The sequence below is a fragment of the Temnothorax longispinosus genome, chromosome 7, assembly GCF_030848805.1.
Source record: "Temnothorax longispinosus isolate EJ_2023e chromosome 7, Tlon_JGU_v1, whole genome shotgun sequence".
In the NCBI taxonomy this organism is placed as follows: Eukaryota; Metazoa; Arthropoda; class Insecta; order Hymenoptera; family Formicidae; genus Temnothorax; species Temnothorax longispinosus.
Genome location: NC_092364.1, coordinates 7,576,978 through 7,598,551, shown reverse-complemented (window position 1 = coordinate 7,598,551; position 21,574 = coordinate 7,576,978). Strand labels below are relative to the sequence as shown.

At 36.5% G+C, this 21,574-nt stretch overlaps 3 pseudogenes; all 3 read left to right on the top strand.

The window, feature by feature from the left end:
* Positions 1–585: 585 nt before the first annotated feature.
* Positions 586–5,796, top strand: LOC139816411 (uncharacterized; annotated as a pseudogene).
* A 5,415-nt stretch (positions 5,797–11,211) lies between these two features.
* On the top strand, positions 11,212–15,342 carry LOC139816107 (uncharacterized; annotated as a pseudogene).
* Positions 15,343–17,474: 2,132 nt separating this feature from the next.
* On the top strand, positions 17,475–20,261 carry LOC139816410 (uncharacterized; annotated as a pseudogene).
* Positions 20,262–21,574: the final 1,313 nt, after the last annotated feature.

Below are 21,574 nucleotides of genomic sequence, written 5' to 3'. Positions count from 1 at the left end.
TTACCCTTGTAATTTTCAAATAACATAATAAGGAATGCTTTCCATTTAATGACAATAATGACATAAGTTGACAGTTGACACAATCATCGTTCTATCTTTATCTTTCTTGGTCTTCAATAGGCCTGGCTGTTCTCTTTAGCTGAATTTTTATTTTCTTGCATCGTTCAACTTTCCTCTTTTTCTCTCCACGTTTAAAGTTTAGCTAAGGAAAATTAAGAGAATAGGCCTATTGAGTAACAAAGACAGGACTGAGGACACTTATGTCAACTGTTGTCACTAAATGAAAAACAGTCAAGGATTTCTATTCCTAATCCAATCATTTCAATCCAATTTTATCTTTCCGATTTCAGTTGAATTTTAATACCCGGCGCAGCTCTTTTGTATCTGTTTCCGGTTTCGTGTTGCGCGTAGTGAGAGAAGCATTTCTCTTCCATCGGTAGGAAGAATTCAGGAATTAAATCTAAAATCTAGGTTACGAGTTATACGAGTATTACGACCGCTGCGAGACATTTTGTTACTTTGGTATTTCTTTGAATTAGGAATCACTCCGAGTTAGGACAATCAACGCTTAAAAGTCTGAGAACAATGACTGACACCGAAGAAGCAGAACAAGCTCAAGCGAGTACGTCTCAATCCGCGAGTGAAACAGATTGTGATACACCATGGCCGGCATATTCAGAAATTTTTACATTCGAACCGAAGCTGGGCAATGAAAAAAATTTTGCATTTACGTGCAAATTATGCTTAGGCAGAAAAGTTTATCAAGCAAATAAAACCTCTACATCCAACTTGAGGAAACACGCAAAAGTAAGTGTTATTTATTTATATAATGTATTTTTGATATTAATTATTAATGCTGTGTAGTCATAAAGTCATAATCCGAAAACAAAGCTTTTCTCTTTTTATTGGCCTAGTTTACACCGATCTCTTGATACGCGTATCAAATAATATATTTGAACTGATCAGTCAATAATCAAACTTATTTACTAGTTATTTACTATTTAATACGCGTATCAAGTGATCGGTGTAAACTAGGCCATTGAAAACGATACTGCACAGGCACAGACTATATACGATTTTACGATTTGTAAATTAATATTACTCAATATTAGCTGTTTATTTTTATTTGCAAAACACAATTTTTATATATGTAATGTTAAATGTAATTGCTTTTTTAATAATTTTATAACTTTAATGAATTAAGGGGGTAGTACAGTCTGGCGGCCGAAAATGATCAATTTTAGGATTTATTTGTGACAAAGTGTTAGGCCAATCAAGTTCATGGTGTATACGATATTAAAGTACATGTTTAGGTGCATTTACAGTATTTTTTATATGGAAAAATATTAAGAAATGTAGGAGTTATGAGTCATCTGGTCATCTCTTCGCGCGCGCGCTCGACTACGGTGTACATAGTACATAGTAGCTCCTGTACGGCATGCCTGAAATAAAAAACGCAAAAAGGGTATTAAATTTAAATGTATTCCCTACAGGTTGACGTTCGAAAATTGTAAAAATGTTAAAAATTGTGAAAGTTATAGCACTTAACAAAAAGAAGTTCATTTTGTGCCAATTAAGTGCTATAACTTTCACAATTTTTAACATTTTTACAATTTTCGAACGTCACCTGTGGGGAATACATTTAAATTTAATACCCTTTTTGCGTTTTTCATTTCAGGCACGTCGTACAGGAGCTACTATGTATACCGTAGTCGAGCGCACGCGCGAAGAGATGACTCATAACTCCTACATTTCTTAATATTTTTCCATATAAAAAATACTGTAAATGCACCTAAATATGTACTTCAATATCGTATACACCATGAACCTGATTGGCCTAACACTTTGTCACAAATAAATCCTAAAATTGACCCTCATTTTCGGCCGCCAGACTGTACTACCTCCTTAAGATTGAGCTAATTGAGACATATATAATATATAAAATAAAACTAGATATTAATATAATTAGATAAAAATTTGAACTAGATAATATATAATATTAATTAATCAAAATTACAAAAAAAAATTTATTTTTTTTATTTTTTTAGATTTCCAAGAAACAATTCTACCCTATGTTCTACGTTGAATCAAATGTGCAACATAGAATAGTAGGTATAAAAAGCATGACATGCAAAAGCATGACTAGATTAACGATCCTTAATTAATGAATTATGAATTAATAATATAGTTATTTCTGTATTTTCTGTCAAAAAATTTCTTTCTTTAATATATATAAATATTATAACAAACTTTTTGCAAGGTTTAATATCTATTTATCTATTTTGTTATAAATTTTTTTATAATAACTATTTTCCTTCTAAATATGCTTCTAAATATGCTTTTTTGCCTTTTTTTAAATTCTACCTATGATCAAAAAATTTCTGGGCTTTTACATAATTTTTAGTAGCATTGGATTGTATTATATATATATATTTACCTTATTATTATACCACCTTACCCTATACATATTATATTATAACATTATCATCTACCTGATCTACCTATTACATACAACATCACATAAACATCACATTATTTTATTCAGATTTCTACATGTTAATTTAATAGATAAAACATCCATGTTACTTGAAAAAAATAGACGAAGCCAAATCTAATAAACTTGCAAATAACAAACGTAAAAAAAAATGAAGATATCTCCAATAATAGTGTTACAAAAAGACAATGTGTATTACAAAAATGGGGTTCTGGAATAACTGGAATTACTAAAAAAAAATTAGATGGTGCTATATTGCGATTTGTTATTGAAAATATTCAGCCCCTCGCAGTTGTAGAAAGTCCTGCTTTTATTAATTTGGTTAAAATTGGATTGCCTTTATCATTTCGAATAATGTGCAGAAAGACGTTAAGAGAAAAACTTTGTCAATTATATTTTGACATGAAAACTGCTCTTGAAAATGAATTGGCCAAAATAGAATATATCTCAACTACAGCAGACTTATGGAGTAAACCAAAGAGGTAAATAGTAGATATTATTTTAATACTTTATTTAATTTCTACATTAATATTTTCTATTGGTATTTTATTTTTTATGAAGATATATTTTTAATTCTTTAATACGTTATTACTTTATTATAATTAAATTAAATCTCTAAATATTTTATAGAAGTTATTTAGGAATAACAGTTCATTGGATTAATCCAGGAACTTTAAAAAGAGAATCAGCTGCACTGGCTTGCCGTAGAATGAAAGGACGGCATACATTTGATGTTTTGGCAAAAGAAATTAATTCCGTGTTTTTGGAATATCATATACAGAATAAAGTATGCTGTGTAACAGCAGATAATGGCTCAAACTTTGTTAAAGCATTTTGGTAAATTAATATTATCTTATATGATATTTTATACAATATTTTCTTGATTTCAATTTTTTAATTTATAAATAAAATTTTAAATTTTTTTTAGAGATTTTGCAAGAGACGAAAATATTGAAAATGATGACGACGAGACTGTTAACATGGAATTCTATAATTTGAATGATTTATTAATCACTGATAAAATGCAAGATTTAGACGCAGCAGAAGATTTCATTACTCTTCCACCACACCATAGGTGTGTTAGCCACACGCTTAGCCTTGTTGCAGTCAAAGACTCCGAAAAAGCTTTGGAAAGTGCTTTATATAAAAAGAAGTATAGACCAACATTTGTCAAATTAACGAAATTGTGGAACAAGCAGAATCAATCCACTCAAGTAGCTAACAAAATTAAAGATATTTGTGGCATTTATTTGAAAACCCCCGTTGTTACTAGGTAAAAAGAATTTTTATTACACTTTTTTTGTTTTTATTTTATGTTAATAAATATTTTAATATTTCTTAAAATATATATTGTTTTAACTATTTACACGGACACATTCACACATTACACACATATACACACAGAATATATATAATATAAAAACAAAACTTATTAATTTTTATTATTATAAATAATAGACGGAATTCAACTTTTGATTCTGTATGTCAATTGATGATTCTTTTGAAAGACGGCCCAGACAAAGTAAATCAATGTTTGGATTATTGTAACTTACCGAGACTGACAATTGATGAAATAAAATTTTTAGATGAGTATTGTCAGGTAAATTACATGCACACATGATTTAACAAAATAAATAATTAAACAAAATACATGATATATGTGTATAAACTATAAACTACAAACGATAAAAAGTGTATTTTTTTTATTTTCTTGAACTAGGTAATGGAACCTTTGGCAAAGGCACTCGACATTTTACAAGACGACACGGGAATGTATATGGGATATTTGTTGCCTGTCTTGTATAGTTTACAAGAAAAACTAGACAATATTACGAACACGAATAAACTGACACATTGTAATCGCTAGATAGTAGATAGGGACAGTGGGAATCTCGTTAATCCATTCATGCGCGTCACTAATTAGATGACGAGGCATTTGGCTACCTTAAGAGAGTCATAGTTACTCCCGCCGTTTACCCGCGCTTGCTTGAATTTCTTCACGTTGACATTCAGAGCACTGGGCAGAAATCCATTAATCACAGCCATTGAGGAAGGTTTAAATCGAAGGTAATTTATTAATTGGTTTATAAGTTATAAACTACAGAAATATACCTACATAAATTTTTTATAATAATAACGTATATTTCAACAGAATAGAACTGAGCGCTATTTAAAATAGATACAACAATGTATGATTTTACAAAATTTTTTTCTAAATTATACTAGACATCACGTTAGAAATAGCTATGTAAGTTTTTTATATTTGAAGGTATATATTCGGTATTCGGGTGATTAATACATTCTTATTTTTGGTCCTGCAATGACTAATTTTTGGCTTCTACATAAACAAATATCTATTGTAGTGACAATTTGTTACATGTCAGCTACTAATATATAATATAGAAGTTGGAAGTTACACTTATATTATAGGACTACAAATGTGAAAAGGTCAATTGACTGAAAATTTTTCAACATAAACTGTATAGTTTAAAGTTTAAAGCGATTTGGTTGAAGTATAGGTATCTATATATATTACTGTACTCATTTTAAATAGCGCGTTACAATTTTAATTTTATTTGAAGTATTCGCATTATTAGGGGTATTCAAATAAGTTAGAGTGTAACGGTTTGACAGGTTATGTTGGGTTAAAGTCGGGTAAAAAGTTAATTTTTAAACTTTTAACCCAAAGATTAATGTGATAAGTTAATGAGTTACTTATGTATTTTGCATAACCTTAAAAAGTAGCGCGCCCAAAGTTAATTAATTAACTTTTTACTCGACTTTAACCCGACATAACCTGTCAAACCGTTAAACTTTAACTTATTTGAATACCCCTATTGTAAAAAAAACATTGTACACATATAAACATTTTAATATATAATATATAATTTTTAGATTTTGTACAACATTTGAAAAAAAGGAGTTAATTATTGCAAGTTGTCTACATCCTAAATTTAAATTAAACTAGTTAATTGGAGAAAAGAAAAAACTAGCTGAAAGCTACTTAGAAGATTTGCTGGGCATACGCTCAAATGATAATTCTCCAAACTCTGGTAAAAATGATGATTACGACGATTTTTTTACTTTTCAATCGGCAATCGACATCAACTTCGGAGTCCGGAGAAGAAAAACTGCAACGATTTCTGAAGTCAAAAAGGACTGATATTGAACTATTAAACGATTTCCCGAAATTAAAAAAACTATTCATTCTGTCTGTCAACCTTCAAGAGGTTGCCTACATGATAACATAATGGAGTATCAACTTTTACTAAAAATAAATAAAAAATATAGATAAAATTTAACGAGTTTATATTTTATTATTTTATAATCCAAATAATCCTATATAATTCTTGTAGTTTAATACGTTATTGAGATAATCCTAGATCTAAATAGTAGTGTAGTTTCATACATAATACATTTTATTTAAGAATTTTAAGTTTAAAATTATCATGTTAAAATTAAACTTTTTATTCTGTAATCTTAATTTTGTTTTAACATTTTAAAAAAGCAACTGAAAAAGTAACTAATAGTTACTTTTTAAGTAACTGTAACTGTAACGAGTTACTTTCGAGAATCAGTAACTAGTAACGGTAACTAGTTATTTTTTTGGCTAGGTAACGATAACTGTAACTAGTTATTTTTAAGAAGTAACTTTTCCATTATAACACATTTATATATATAGAAACTTTTATTCCATAAAACACATGTAGGGTAGACCGGGGACAAAAGTAACAGGGTACAGTTGTAACATCGTGAATATTTCTTAAACTATAAAAGGTACGTGTGTGGGACCGCGAGGCGAGATTTGCTAGATGGAGCGGCATTTGTTCCTTAGTTCATTGCCGCCCCTCGCGGAACGTGCACGTGTGCAGAAGAAGAAGTTACTTTTTTCCTTCCTAAAGTAAGTTTTCTTACGTGCATAAAATCTGAAATACTTTTTGTTCTTTATGCCGAAGGTATAAGGTTTTATTTTTATATGTTTTAGTGATTATCTATGTTGATGATTTGCATAATACGATTGACTTTCATCCAGATATTTATGTAAAAAATTTACTTCGAATCATAAAATATCATTAGGGGACAATTGTAACATCAATGCCTGGGGACAGTTGTAGCGTTACAATTGTCACCGTTGCTCGGGGACAACTTCAACTTAACCTAACCCCGTTTGGTTGGCCTTATTTTAGTGTTGTTTTTTACAATGTTATTTGTATTTTTCTTCGTAGAATGCCGCGAACAAGAAAACGCAAGACGCAACGGGGCACGAAAGAAGTAAATTTATACGAACAGGCGTTTGAAGAGGTTATGAAGGGTCAGTTATCCATTCGTGCGGCTGCCAAAAAGTATGACTTGTGTCATGTATCTCTGATGAGATACAAAAGGAAGAAAGATTCTACAAATGAGGAAGATCACACATCTTCTGTTACCATGGGGTATAGAAGCTGCAATAAAATTTTCTCCGCGGAACAGGAAAAAATCATGGTGCAATATATTATAAGAGCTAATAAAATACTTTTATGCAAAGTAAACCAAAGAAATCTAGCCGTGCTACCGCTAAAAAACAAAAAAAATAGATTTTTTTGCGTGATTCCTTTATTTTCAGTTTTTATATTAATATTAGATTTATATTTATAATATTATAAATTTTTTATGTTTATGTTAGAAGGAAAGACAGAGAGAGAGAGCTTATTTCTGTTTCTTTTTTATTTTATTATGGTTAATTTTTTAAATATATATGATTATATAAAGTCTTTTAGTTGAGAAAACAGTATTATTTGTTTTTATTTGCTATAATGTAAAAAAATACTGATATTTTCATGTAACAAATTATTTTATCATTAAATTCGTAAGATTGATTAATTAAACCTACTAAATAACCATTATTTTGTTTATAAATGATGTGGTACAATCGTCCCCTTCTGCTGTTACAATTGTCCCGGGGGTTGGGACGGTTGTAACAGTATTCCTCATATTCTTTAAACAATAATAACTTTTTTCCTAGTTACATTACTGAATTCAGCACAAAATAATTTTGTAGTTAAATAAATTCTACATCTAAAGGTACAGGTCTTTTTTACGTAGATATTATATTTTAATTGTTATAAAATCTTAAACTCAAAATGTTACTTTTGTCCCCGGTCTACCCTACATTATTTTGATTAGGACCTATTATATTACTCTACCAATATTTCATTAAAGTAAGAATACATGTCCTGATCGGGGCCTGCTTATGTATCCCCAAGTTTGGGGATACAAAATTCGAATGTCAATATCGAAACTTTGGTGTCGATACCGAAAATGGAGTGTAAACACCCAAAGTTGAGTGTAAATATCAAAATCTCGAGTGTTTTTTTCGTAAGGATTAGCATGCTTGATATCAGCATTTAGCTGATTGCGGAAGAGTTTATAAGTAGCATAGCCTAAGAGACTGTTAGAGCGTTTAGCCCTGTTTATATAACTGATCGCGAGCATGTAGCCGCGTAATCAATTCCGCTGTAAGCCTGCACCGCACCGGAGGCTTCTTAATTACAAATACACGAGTAGAGGCGAAGGTATCAAGTGTGTTGTGAGCGCACAACGTAGTTAAGAATAATTAATGCACTTGCAACACCAAGTGCCTCCGATACGAAATCCAACCCTAGCGACGAAGACCGCTGACGCGAAGATCTGCACAAGTTTCGGGAATGACCAAATATGGTCATCCCGGACACCACTTGTCCGTTAGACCTTTGATCGAGGTATCAAAAACGCTGACAACTAAGTCAGCAACACCGAGCGGATAAAGCGCCCGCCTTTCCGACGAGCGGCGGGCAGTCGTCAGTCAACCATTAAATAATAACGTGCGTCGCGTATATCAAAGATCGTAACTTCGCGAGTATCATAATTAAAATAAAAAAAATTGTATTGAAGATTAGAAGAGAAATATATTGGGCTGTAATTTTATACATCGTGACGAGTGTTTCTTCTCCGACCCAAGATTCCCGAATCCTGTGCCGACCCTGAGAGCAACTCACGGTCCCGGCACAACAATTGGTGGCAGCGGTGGGATCTCGGCAATCGGAGAACGTTCCCGTCGCGTGTGTTCCCGTCACGAATATTCGCCTGAAAGAAAAGAGCGAAACAGTGTAAGTGGTGAAATCAGCCCTGACGGAAGCACCCGGTAGCAGCCCGTTCGAGAGGAAGGAAGCACCCGGTAGCAGTCCGATCTAGAGGAAGGAAGCACCCGGTAGCGGCCCGCTCCAGAAGAAGGAAGCACCCGGTAGCGGCTATCAGCGACACCGGAGAAGGCGCCGACCTACCACAACGGTGACCCGCCCGCGCCGGCCGCGCAGCCAAGACACGCAGCGACGGTCAACGACTAGCGCAGTAACGAGCAACATGCGACAATAAATGTAAGTCAAAAAACAATTGTAACGCGTCTATTTGTACGGCGTGAACAGGCGATACATGTCAGGAGGCGAAATCACGCCATTCCGCCCCGTTCGAAACGCGTCGTTCTTCCATAGCGAACCAACGCGGCGCGCGATTGAATCCAGCTCGCGAAGTCCCATACGTGTCAATAGACATACAAATAGCGAAGCTTTAGACCGCGTGTGACAAAATCTAGACTCGCGATTTACAGACGATAACGCGCCGGAACTGCACCCAAACGTCCTGGTAGAGCGAGAATTTTCGTTCGGTGAAGTAGACGCAAGTTTAGCGCACGAACGTAATAACGCGAACAATAGCGAAAACGACAGTGACGTACTACGACTAGACCCCACACTTAGGTCCGGTATATCGGACAATAACTCCGAGAGAGGAGAATTTTCGCTAACGTCATACGACAGCAGCATATTCGATCCGACAGAAAAAAATTATATCCCTCGGGCCAACAAAATGAGCAAACAAGGAAGAGCGGATCCGGATAATATACCCCGCGACGAGATTCAAAATGTGCCGGTGACCACCGAGCAGGTCAACGCGGAAATAGAGAGAATCCTCGGTTAACAGGCGACCGTCCGAAATTGACCAAAGCCGAGCGGCGCAAACAGGTCCAGGAGCACGGGACTCCGTGCTCAACGACATCCTGAACATGATGCGCGACATGCAGGACCGCATGAACCGTGCAGAAGCCACGGAATTCGACCGCTCTGTCGAGCTCCTTCGCACCGTGCGCGATATACAAGACCGAGTAAGCCGGCTAGAAGCCTAGAAGCCGCAACCTACGACCGCTCCGACGAAATAGGCACCCGCGTACGTAGCCTGGGCCCACTGGACGTTACCTACGGGCGAACGCACACCGACGTTCAAAACCAACCGGGACATCACCTCGGGTGACTTAGCCTAAAGGAAGCCCGCAATATGATACCGGAGATAGACGGAGAATCCCGTGAGCGCGTCCGCGAATTTCTAAACGCAAGTAATTACGCGATTAAAAACATACGGCCTGCAGACGAATCATTGCTCCTGGAGGCAATGTTATGCATTAAATTTAAAGGCAAAACCATGATAGATTTTGACACGCGCGATATTCATGATTTCGCACAGTTAAAACGCGAATTAGAAACAGAATATCTAGGAAAGCGCAGCATGACCCACCTGCAACTAGAGTTTAACTCCTTAAGGTGATTGGGCCATCAGAGCATGTCAAAGAAAAAAATCTGAATTAAATATATGTTATAAAAAAAACCTAAATACGCTTAAATTTGCAATTTTGAGAAGATCTGACGTCTAGTTTTTGAGATATTAAATCTCAAAGTTGGCATTTTTCATAGGTTTTATGGGAAATTGTACCGGAATCATACATTTTTCGAGAAGTTCACTCACTGTCTGTAAAGAAACAAGTTCAAAAACTGAAAATAACATTATTTAATTCTTCTAGCACTTGTTAAGTATAAGACAAAACGACGTTGACGTGTAATAAGGCCAAAAATTCAATCAAAAGTTGATGAATCGTCGCGTTTCTTGTCGGCCTTTCGATCAGCTGTACGCGACGTGGACATGTGGCAACGCCGCGCCGTGTAGTGTTTGCTTTCCACAGCACTATTCTTTTGCAAGCAAATCTCCCGTTATCGAAATTGTTTGTTACCTTCCATTATTTTTCAACATAAACACAATACATAACCTCACTCAAACACATGGCACTGGCATGATAGCTGCCTACAGCGAAGAGATGCAATGTCGCGACATTTCTCTTGTACGAATGTCAACTGAAGTCAAATCTTGAACTGTTTACATTTATCAGTAGATAAATTGATACGTCATCGAATGAAAAGTTACATTATAAAATCAGTAATTATACAAGTGTCTAGAATATATCCATAAAAATGGTTTTTCTTAAAATAAATTTTAGGTCTTATATTGACTCATATGGTACATGGCCCAATCACCTTAAGGGGTTATACCTAGTCATAAATGTAAAAAAAATCGATTTTTTAGAAAAGACATTTTCTGAAAGTATATCTTATAAATATTCCCTGAAAGTTTCAAGTTGATCGGATAAAAATTCACAAAGTTATAGGCTTTTATGTAGACGCCCGTCGGAACGCTCGAGCGGGTTACGTTAGATATACAGCGGCAGCTGCGTTAGGGACAACGTTCTCGCTTTCTACCTGCCTGTGAGTCGTGTATTGTATATTACCAGTCAGTGTGTGAAAAAATCAGTTTTAGTAGTCGACGATAAAGAAAAAAAAAGGAAAACAACGCTCGGCGGTAAAGGCAGGCTTACCGGCAAAATGATTGATAAATAAACTGTTTATTACGGTTTCGCGATTAGGCGGAATACCGACTCAGAGGAGAAGATGTATAATGCGATATGAGCAACATATTATCATTATAGTTCTACCGACGATAATCCAAATCATACTAAGTGCCCGACTGGCGCTGACTCGTGGTGTGCTTGGCAGCGCGCTTTGGCGAACGGAGAGTTGGCATCATTTACACATGATTATCAACCTTTACCGGAAGATGTTTTGAGCGCAATAAAACCTATTTATGAAGATTTGAGTAAAGATACTTTATTGACAAGATGTGTAGGCGGTTTTACTCAAAACAATAACAAGAGCTACAACCAACTTATCTGGAAAATCAGCCCAAAAATTGTTTCAAGTGGCTCAATTATTGTCAATTTAGCTGCACACATTGCTGCCTGCGTATTTAATGAAGGTACAAGTGCACTACTATCGATGATGTATGTACTCCATGGGAGTGAGTATCGGCCGAAACGCCCATGAATTTGCGGAGAAAGAAGATGTGGAACGCATAAACATCTCCAACAAGAGAGTGCAAGAGAACACCCGGGAGGGAAGAATGCTTCGTAGGCAAAAGCAGATTGACGTTTTAGAGGCAGCAGCTACAGCTGAAGACGTTCTGTATGGGCCTGGAATAGATGACTCTGTGTAAGTTAAAAAATAAAATGTTTTAATTACGTGTAATCAGCTTTTGAAACTTTAAACGCGTTTTTCTCGAAACTACGTTTTCAAAGTCGGTGAGCAAAATATCTCAAAAACTACTGCATCAATCTTTCTGAAATTTTTTGTGCTTTTTTTAGATATAAAAATCTAGTGTTTAATCGAAGGATTTTTTTTTCTTATGTATACTTTCGTTTTGATGAACGAAAAATGTCCGGTTTTTTTCGCAAAAATCAAGACTCTAACTTTAAACACCCGCCATTTTGTTTTAACTTAATATTTCGGAAATTCCATCGATTAACCACTAGATAAACTAATATACTAACGAAATCTTTTTGGTTTTTTTGATTTTAGATAACCTGGTTCCAAACGGCAGTGCTCACCGCAAAAGTACTTTTCAAAAAGTGCTTTCCGGACATCGGCTGTAACTTCTTTATAAATGAATATTTTTACACGAAAAAATTACTGAATGTTCTTCACATGTTACTGTTTCAAATACAAAATTTCTGTACAAATATATGCTTATAATTTTTCAAAAAAAATTTTCAAAAATTCGCTTTTTTCGGCCTCCTGACTAGGTATAACCCCTTAAAGCAACTATCGGGAGAAAGCGCACGGGAATTCGGGCGGCGCGTGGAAAAGCTAGCGCGAGAACTGTACGAGGCCATGGAGGAAGGCCAAGGGCACTCGCAAGAGCAGCAGAAGGCCACCCTCAACAGTATAAAGGTGCAGGCCCTAAATAATTACCAGATCGGGCTGCACGAAGACATTAAAATGGTAGTCAAAGCGCAACGCTACCAAACGCTACAGGAAGCAATAACCGGCGCCAGTGCGGAGGAAAAGGTAACAGGTCCCTCCCCGCAGAACGGACAGCCAACGCCCAAAAATAAATTTAATAAGAAAAACGCGCGTTATTCAAGGACCGCAGAAGTACAATGTCACAAATGTGGAGAAACAGGCCATTACGGGCGAGACTGCCGTACGAGCCGACACGCAAATAGATTCTCGTTGCCGAAACCGGACAAGCCCAACGGAATAAATGCGATCGAATGCACCTATTACAAGAAGACCGGGCATAAGCGAGACGAATGCTGGTCACTGAACGGACGACCCGAAAAGGAACGGATTCGCCAATCTAAATATAATACACGTGAAAAGAAACCAATAAATGCTACAGAAAAAAGTCGAGGAAATAGGATCCCGGAACCGGATGATGAAACGTCATATAGCGACAGCAGTAGCAGCAGCCGCAGCAGCGGTAGCGACAAGGAAGAGAAACAGAGAAAACATAAGACGCGATATGCGCGCGAGTATCGAGTAGCACAGGTGACAGGCAAAACGGATAAAAATTCTAATCTAGACCTAGTCACTCTCCCGATGCAAGAAGTGACCAAGGGAAAACTAAATTTTTTGTTAGATTCCGGAGCAGCACTAACCTTTATCAAAATAGGAAAGAAAGACAATACATAAATGCGTGAAACAAAACTCGCTCTGACAGGGATAACAGGACACCAACTGTACACCCTTGGAAAAATAAAAGCCACAATAAAATTGGGAAAACAAGTCCTACGCCACACAATATACGTGGTAAACAACGACTTCCCGATGGACTATGAAGGATTATTAGGAATCGATTTCATCAAAAAGCACAGAGCTGACTGTCTCCATGGGCAAAACGTATTGAGAATTGGCGGAGTAAATCTTAAGCTCCAACCGTATAAGAAACTAATTCAACCCCCCCGCAGTAAAACAATCATACAAACGATAGCTGCAGATCGAAATAGAATGGTAAAACGTGTAAAACCTATTTCTGGAGTCTTTATCGGAAGTTGCATGATAAAATCCATAGATTCCACTTGTCTGATAAGCAAATTAAACGTCACCGAGAAGCCGGTAGAGATGCTTACACCGCGTGTAACTCTAGAAGAGGTGCCGATGAATGACACGGTTGACGTACTCACATTACCCGCGACGGAAGAGCGCAAACCAATTCAAGAGCAACGCGAGAAATTACGTAAAAACCACATGAAAATTTTAAATAATAAAAAAGGAAAGGTGGTAGAGCAGAGATGCAACGATTTTTGCGATATATTTCATTTAGAAAACAATAAGCTAACACACCCCACGACGCGAGCTGATAACGCGCCGGCGAACGTCCGCCTACCCGAGAAGCATAAAAAGAAAGTAAATAAAAAATCTGACGTTTCAAGAGAAATAAAATTACGCATCGTTATAAATTTTCTCATCCTCTATCAGCACCTCACAACAGGAGCGTCGGCGTCGCCCGTACCACCGTACGAAGTGACGCAATTTATCAACGAGCCAGGTATCTATTTCGAAAGAATCGGACACCTGCAGCAAACGAAAGCAACGTGGAAATTAGCGATACGCATAGAAATCGCATTAACCGCATTAAAAATCAGACACCAACAGTTCCAAAAATACATAAACGTAAGCGCGTATTACGACAATTCGAACGTACATATATACTATCCTCGCGTACCCTATAATAGCATATCCGGTATACGAATTAATAAAAATTACACCTGTACCAATATACAACGACCATAATGTGTTTACCCTACTAGAACCTTCACACACGCTATGAGGAATAAACCGAGAGAATCATAATTATATAATATTAAAAGAAAGCGATTTAAATGAATGTACGCGAGAAACTACTAAATTTATATGCGACCAATATTTTCCCGAGTATTTTGTAACTGCGAATGCACCAAGCGAGGTGCAACTTTTTGTAAAAGCGCCTAGATACGTAGAAAACCGTAGACAACGTCACGTCATTTCTAATGTAACATTCTGGATAACATTAGCCGAACCTCAAACATGGTTATATTTCACTCCAAAAATATCAGAAATTATAATACAATGTAATGAATTGCCAGAAAATAAAATTAAAATTGAAAAATAACATTACGCGATAATTGTAAAATAACTACACCAAATATAATTTTAGAAACTAGAAACCGAATCTATACTAAATATGTAGAAATGTATTTACTAGAATTCAATGTAACTAATACCCTAGAAAAAAGTATAACATTAGACAACGAATTAGATTCCGAAAAGGAAATAAAGCTAGAACCAGGTAATCAAAGATCCGTCGGAATTGATAAAGTTAAGTTTAAGTCTAGATGAAATTAAAAAAGAAGTGAAAAATAACCAACCAAGCGTTTTTGCAAATAAGAATATTGTGTATCCTGTAGGGTCCGCAACCATAATAATAGCCGTAGTAAGCATTATATTTGTAATCATTTATGTAATAAAAAAAAGAGGGAATTATTAAAAATTTAAAGGGGGAAACCACAGCGTCCATACTAGCAGTAAGAAAATTAGATTATAACCTCTCAAGAAAAAGAAAAACACTAATAAATAAATAACGAAAAACTTCGAATACCTTAATTTTTCTTTTTCCGCGGGGGAAGGGATGTTGTGAGCGCACAACGTAGTTAAGAATAACACAGCCCCACAAAAAAAATGAAATTTTTGTCCGGCGGACCGGACTAGTCAATTCTTACGTATTTTGGGTCGCTGAATCCGAATCCGAGGTCAGAATTCAAAAGTTGGTTTGTTTTTTTTTCTAATCTCAAAAAACATACTTTTTAAGTACAATTTGAGCCATAATGAAAGAGCGCAAGCTAGCTTCAAAATTCTGACCGTGGATTCAGATTCAAAAGCTTGAATTACATAACAATTGACTAGATTTTTTAATAAAAAAATGGCAGATCCAATATGGCGGATGTTTCTTCAAATTGATTCGCTTGAAACTTGGTACTCGGGGGTTTTTGTGGTCGCTGAATACGAATCTGATGTCAGTTTTCCAAAATTCAAAATGGCAGATCCAGTATACCCGATGAGTTTTTGAAAATTGACCAGATTCGCCTAAAATTTGTTACTCGAGGGTTTTCGGGGTCGCTGAATACGAATCTGACGTCAGATCATAACATAATCACACTGAAAATGCAGTTTTTCCCACATGACTCTGAGAAAGTACAAATCTTATATATATATTTGACGTCCAAGACCACAATAGAGTCAAAGTATATCCATGACTTGATCCTTCTGCAACCTGGGTACCTCCACGTGGTGACGGTGGGCAACGGATTTATTCCGGCGAAATTCCTGGGTTAGATACTTGACGCCGTCATGGCAGAGGGTAACAACCTTTTAACGATGCAGGATCTCGGAAACCCAGTATCGGCGACTGGTCAGGATGGCTTCTGGGAGGGCAGATCGACTGTGGATGCGATCTTACGCTTTCGGGCCCTCCTGGAGGCCGCAATGGAGGCCGACAGGGTGGTGTTGGGCGTTAGCTTTGATGTAGCTAACGCCTTTAACTCCCTGCCGTGGCCAGTGATAAGAAGGGCGCTAAATTACCACGGCGTCCCTCCTTATCTAAGGGCAGTCATACATGACTACCTCCGGGACAGGAGGCTCTTGTACACCAACCGCGATGGTGTAGTAAGGGTCGGGTTGGTCGTGCAGGGGGTTCCACAGGGATCAGTACTTGGCCCACTTCTGTGGAACCTGGGGTATGACTACCTCCTCCGGATCGCCCTCCTCCCGGGATGTTGGCTAAACGGCTTTGCCGATGATACATTCCTGGGAGTCGAGGGTGATACTTGAGATGAGGCCAAAGCAAAGGCGAATGTCGCAGTGAGGGCAGTGGTGGCTACGATGCGCAAGTTGGGCTTTAGGGTGGCCCCCTAGAAGACGCAGGCTGTGTTTTTCTACGATAAGTCTGCGGGGAAGCCGCCCGTGGCCCATATAGAAGTGGAAGGAACCCGTATCTCCGTGGGGGCCAGCATGAAAGTGCTGGGCCTCTGGTTGGATGGCTCCTGGATGGCCCCTTGCTATCAAATTGCTCACTCGGTGTTTTCTGTGTTTGCTGGGTACTTATCCCTGTGAAAAAACCTTAAAATTATGGAAAGTAAATTTAGGCATTTTTAACTTTAAAATTGTCGAAATTTACTTTTCATAATTTTAAGATTCTTTTTACATTCTTCTTGAAGTAAGTACCTTATAGTTATAAGATTACCTTAAACAATAGTTTTAAAGTGTCCAAATTTACCTTTAATTTTTTTTAAGTTTTTCTCTAAAGTAAGTTTTAAGTTCTTTTTTAAAGATTTTAAGGTAAATTTTCCCAAGAGAAATGTAGTCTAATAAACTCAATATGTCCCCGAAGGGAATTAGCATTGAACTGAGCTATGCGAAACGAAGTAGAATTACATATTGAGTTGTGCCGACCAACGGATGATAAAGGACACGTAGGTCGGACCTGTCAGACGAGCTTAGCAAGATCAGAATCTGAATCGATAATGATAACAGGTTCACCATCGGAATATCTAACACATATCCGACCATTCCTCACCCAGACATACTTGTACGATCTTTCTTCAGCAATACACTTAATCCGCTGTAACATGTCGTAAGTGCTCTTAGATAACAACTCACTTATAAAAATGGTACGATCTGAGCCACCACCGCACACGTCTTTCCCCTTAAGTGCACCTTTTGCCCGCTTTTTTGATATAACTATATCGCGAACGGCACTCGAGGCCAAGGTGACTATGACCGAGCTGGAAGATACAGCAACTGTGGAAGTCGCTGACAGTGCTCTCTTCACAGCTCTGACGCCGAGAATGTGGCATGACAAGCCCGGAACGTCTAACGCCTCTAGTACGTTTTTGGCTAGCTCAGATGGAGTAACAGATAACGTCGATGGTAAACCTGATATGATCAACTCATTTCCGCTATGAGATCCTTGAAATGACTGAGCAGATTTCATGTCGTGGATTTCACAAATAAGTTTAGCGTTGTCTTGCTCCAATTTAGTAATGCGCTGACTATTCTGAGCGACAGTATCAACTTAGTTCCTTGTTAGTACGTTCCTGACTGTCAATAAAAGCAGATATAGCTTCGCATCTGACTTTTTCATCTGCTCAATCAATCCACGCAAAAGGTCATTGGTAGAGTCATGTACAGTGTCATGCATACCCGGAAAAAAAAGATTATATATAATTATATACAGGGTTTACCAAAAGTATGGCAACCCCTAAATATTTCGAAAACTACGTATTTTAGAAAAAAATGTTTCAGACAAAAGTTGTAGGGTTTCAAGTAACGCATTAAATAGTAATATTAATTTGACTACAAATAACTTTGTTAATCCCAGGTAAAAATAACTTTAAAATTTTTAAATGGAAACCTCTATTTTTGATTAGATATTTTTATCGCTTACCTCGAGAGCTTTTCAAAACACTATAATAAAGTGTTTTTTTATTAAATACTTTTCAAGTTACGGAGCTTGAAGGTTCTAGTATCGCTGGGGGGGGGGGGGCATCAGCATTACCCAAAAGTAATAATCAAGAGGAGTAGTAGCTAGACCAAGGTGGCCAATCCTTTCTTCCCTCATTTTGGTTCATTCTTCGGTCTTCCTATCCTATGGGGAAAGGGAGAGTGGGAGAGGGTCAGCGCGAGGGAAGGGAGAAGGAAAAGGCGATTGGGTCATTGGAAACTCCCATTGGACCTTCTTAGGAAGAGTCTAATGGGATCCTCCAATGGCTTAATCGCCCTCTCCCTCCCCCACCCTCGCGCTGACCCTCTCCCACTGGATCGACACTCCGAGAGGGTATAAAACGCAAGCGCCAAGATGTTCAGTGTTCTTTTCTCGCTCATAATCACGTGTGTAGGGTGAGAGCGCTTCTAGAGCGCTCTCTGCTTCTACCGAGGACTTTTGTCTTTTTAATTCGCAAATTAATAAACTAAAAATTAAACGTTTGGCTAAAAATAGCTAACAAATTATCAGAGCGTGAAAGAATCACTATCCTAATGCTGCGCGGATGGGGTGATAATGAACGATTGTTCACTGATGTTCGATTATTTAATAACACGTATCCGAATTATCAAATTAGTAAATCCACTGTTTTGAAAACTGTACGACATTTTCAAGAAACTGGTAGTGTAAAAAGTCGCTTTAGGTCTGGCAGGCCATCGTCTGCAACTAATAACGACAAACAACTTGATGTTCTGCAGACTTTTATTGAAAATTCCCATACGTCTGTTAATAGATCTATTAGAGCAACTCAAGCTCACGACATTGCTCCCATGTCTGTACACAAAATTTTAAGAAAAAATAAATTACATCCATACAAACTGCAATACTTTAAGAATTGCAAGACGGAGATGATGAGCGTCGTATACGCTTATGTGCAAGAATGATGGACCTAATAGATGCCTCGCCCAACTTTCTTTATCAAATTGTTTTCACAGACGAGGCAACCTTTACATTGACGGGAGAGGTTAATAATCAAAAATTTCTCTGGTCAGATGAAAATCCGAATTGGGTGCGGGAAAGTCATAAACAATACCCACAAAAAATAAATGTATGGTGCGGCATGATAGATGCTTATATGATAGGGCCATTTTCTTTGGAGGAAAACCTCAATGCTCATAGGTACAAGAGATTACTTGTAAATGAAATAATTCCAGTCATACAAAATATTTTTCCAAATAACTTTGAGCAAATATGGTTTCAGCATGATGGAGCTCCGCCTCATTTTGGTGCAGGGTGCCACGTCGAATTTTAAATAAAGTTTTCCCGCAAAGGTGGATAGGAAGAAGGAACCAAAATGAGGGTGGAGAAAGTTGGCCACCTCTAGGTCACCATATCCAACTTCTCTTGATTATTACTTTTGGGGCTATCTGAAGAGTAAGGTGAGGTTTACGAAACAAAACCTCAAAATATCCAAGAATTGAGGCAGCAAATAAAGGATAAAGCAGCCTTGATACCTGCTGAATCAAATCGTAGAGCTATTTCTGCGTTCTATCAGAGATTGGCATACTGTTAAGAAATCAATGGAAACCACTTTCAGAATTTACTCTAAAACACTCAAACACACAAAAAAATGTAAATCAAAGTTGTAAAATTTGTAATTTAGGAAAATGTAAATAATAATTACTTTTTTTACTTTTTTATTTGTAATAAAATTTGAGTTTAATTACAATTTTAAAATGTATTTGTAATTGAACGACTTTAATTACAATTCCGAAAACATTTGTACTTAAACTTTATTTAAATTAAAATTATGTAAAATAATTAGTAATTAAGAACTTCAATCACAAAACTATTATTATTTACAACTCTGCTAGTGTAAATCCGATCCGCAACCTCCTCGCGGTACATCTTGGGTAACGCTGATGCCGGCGGTATCGTAGCTTTCAAGCTCCATAACTTAAAAAATACTTAATAAAAATATACTTTATTATAGTTTTTTGAAAAGCTTTCGAGGTAAGCTATAAGAATATGCAATCAAAAAAATAGGGGTTTCTATTTAAAAATTTTAAAGTTATTTTTACTTGGCATTAACAAAGTTATTTGTAGTCACACTAATATTACTATTTAATGCGTTACTTGAAACCCTATACAACTTTTGTCTAAAACATTTTTTTCTAAAATGCGTAGTTTTCGAAATATTTAGGGGTTGCCATACTTTTGGTAAACCCTGTATATCTAGCTTCTATCAGCATTGTAGGTAGCAAATAACATGCTCAAACAGGTCTCACGCGCGCGGCAACAACAAGTCAAGCTAAGCGTGCCTTGATATGAGCCAACATACCCCATTCCTATATACCTACGTTTGATTTCAGTCATTTTATTACAATAAATTACTGTTGTTCCTCAAAATAACATGTCGTATAGTAACAGAAACATTTCTTTTAACTAATGATACGTCACTTTGATTTACTTCTTAAGCTGAAGAACATTAATACGATATTTTAAAAAAGCTCGAAAATTTACTTGCCATGCACCTTTTGAATCAGAGTTTTCTCTTTTTTCTATTGTAATACTTGTTTGATTAAAATAAAACTTTGGGAAAAGTACCTATATCATATAAGAGATATTTTATGATAACTTTTCCATTGTTTTTTTCGCTATAAATACATAAACGGAACGCATTGCCAGCTTGCCTCTTGTGCCAACGAGCCCCGGTCCCCCCTAACTGATGAGTTAAAAGAAAATATGTTCTCTTAATTATTAAATATTACTTCTTATATTTTTAAATTAAGTTATCTACAACGCTTTTTGTTAGTTTAACTTATAGTAAATTCAATTTTCTTGGAATGAATAGGGTAGGTATATAGTCCAACAATGAACCAGTAGTACACCATGAACCATTGCGATATTTCATAAATATAATGTTGCCAGATTGTGCTTGTTGTCATGCAACGACTCGCATTTGAACCCCTCTTCGGCTCCTCAATCGGCCGGCAAAAGTTAAAAAAAAATAATATGAATTTTTAAGTAATTTTTCAATTGTGTGTATAGACAGTACACATGTAGGTGGGGGGTGGACCTCGGTTTGCATTGAAAGTTGAAAACCCGAACCGTACAATAATAGACCTTGTTTTGCCCTATAAGTAAGCCAGGGTGGGATAGGGTGAACTTTGCTCTAATGTCTTGCGTAGTTTACGTTTTTTGAACGTAAATCGTAATCCGCTTGCAACAAATCCACTCCCCTTAAAAAGTTAATCTATCTTTAAGCTTATTTCTAAAAACTTGAAATTAAAACTTGGAAATAGAGACAAATATTAATCATAGATATTTTTTACTATTTTTCCCGTGTTTCTCGCCAAAAATGCCTCCAAAAACCATACATTTCAAGGAGCC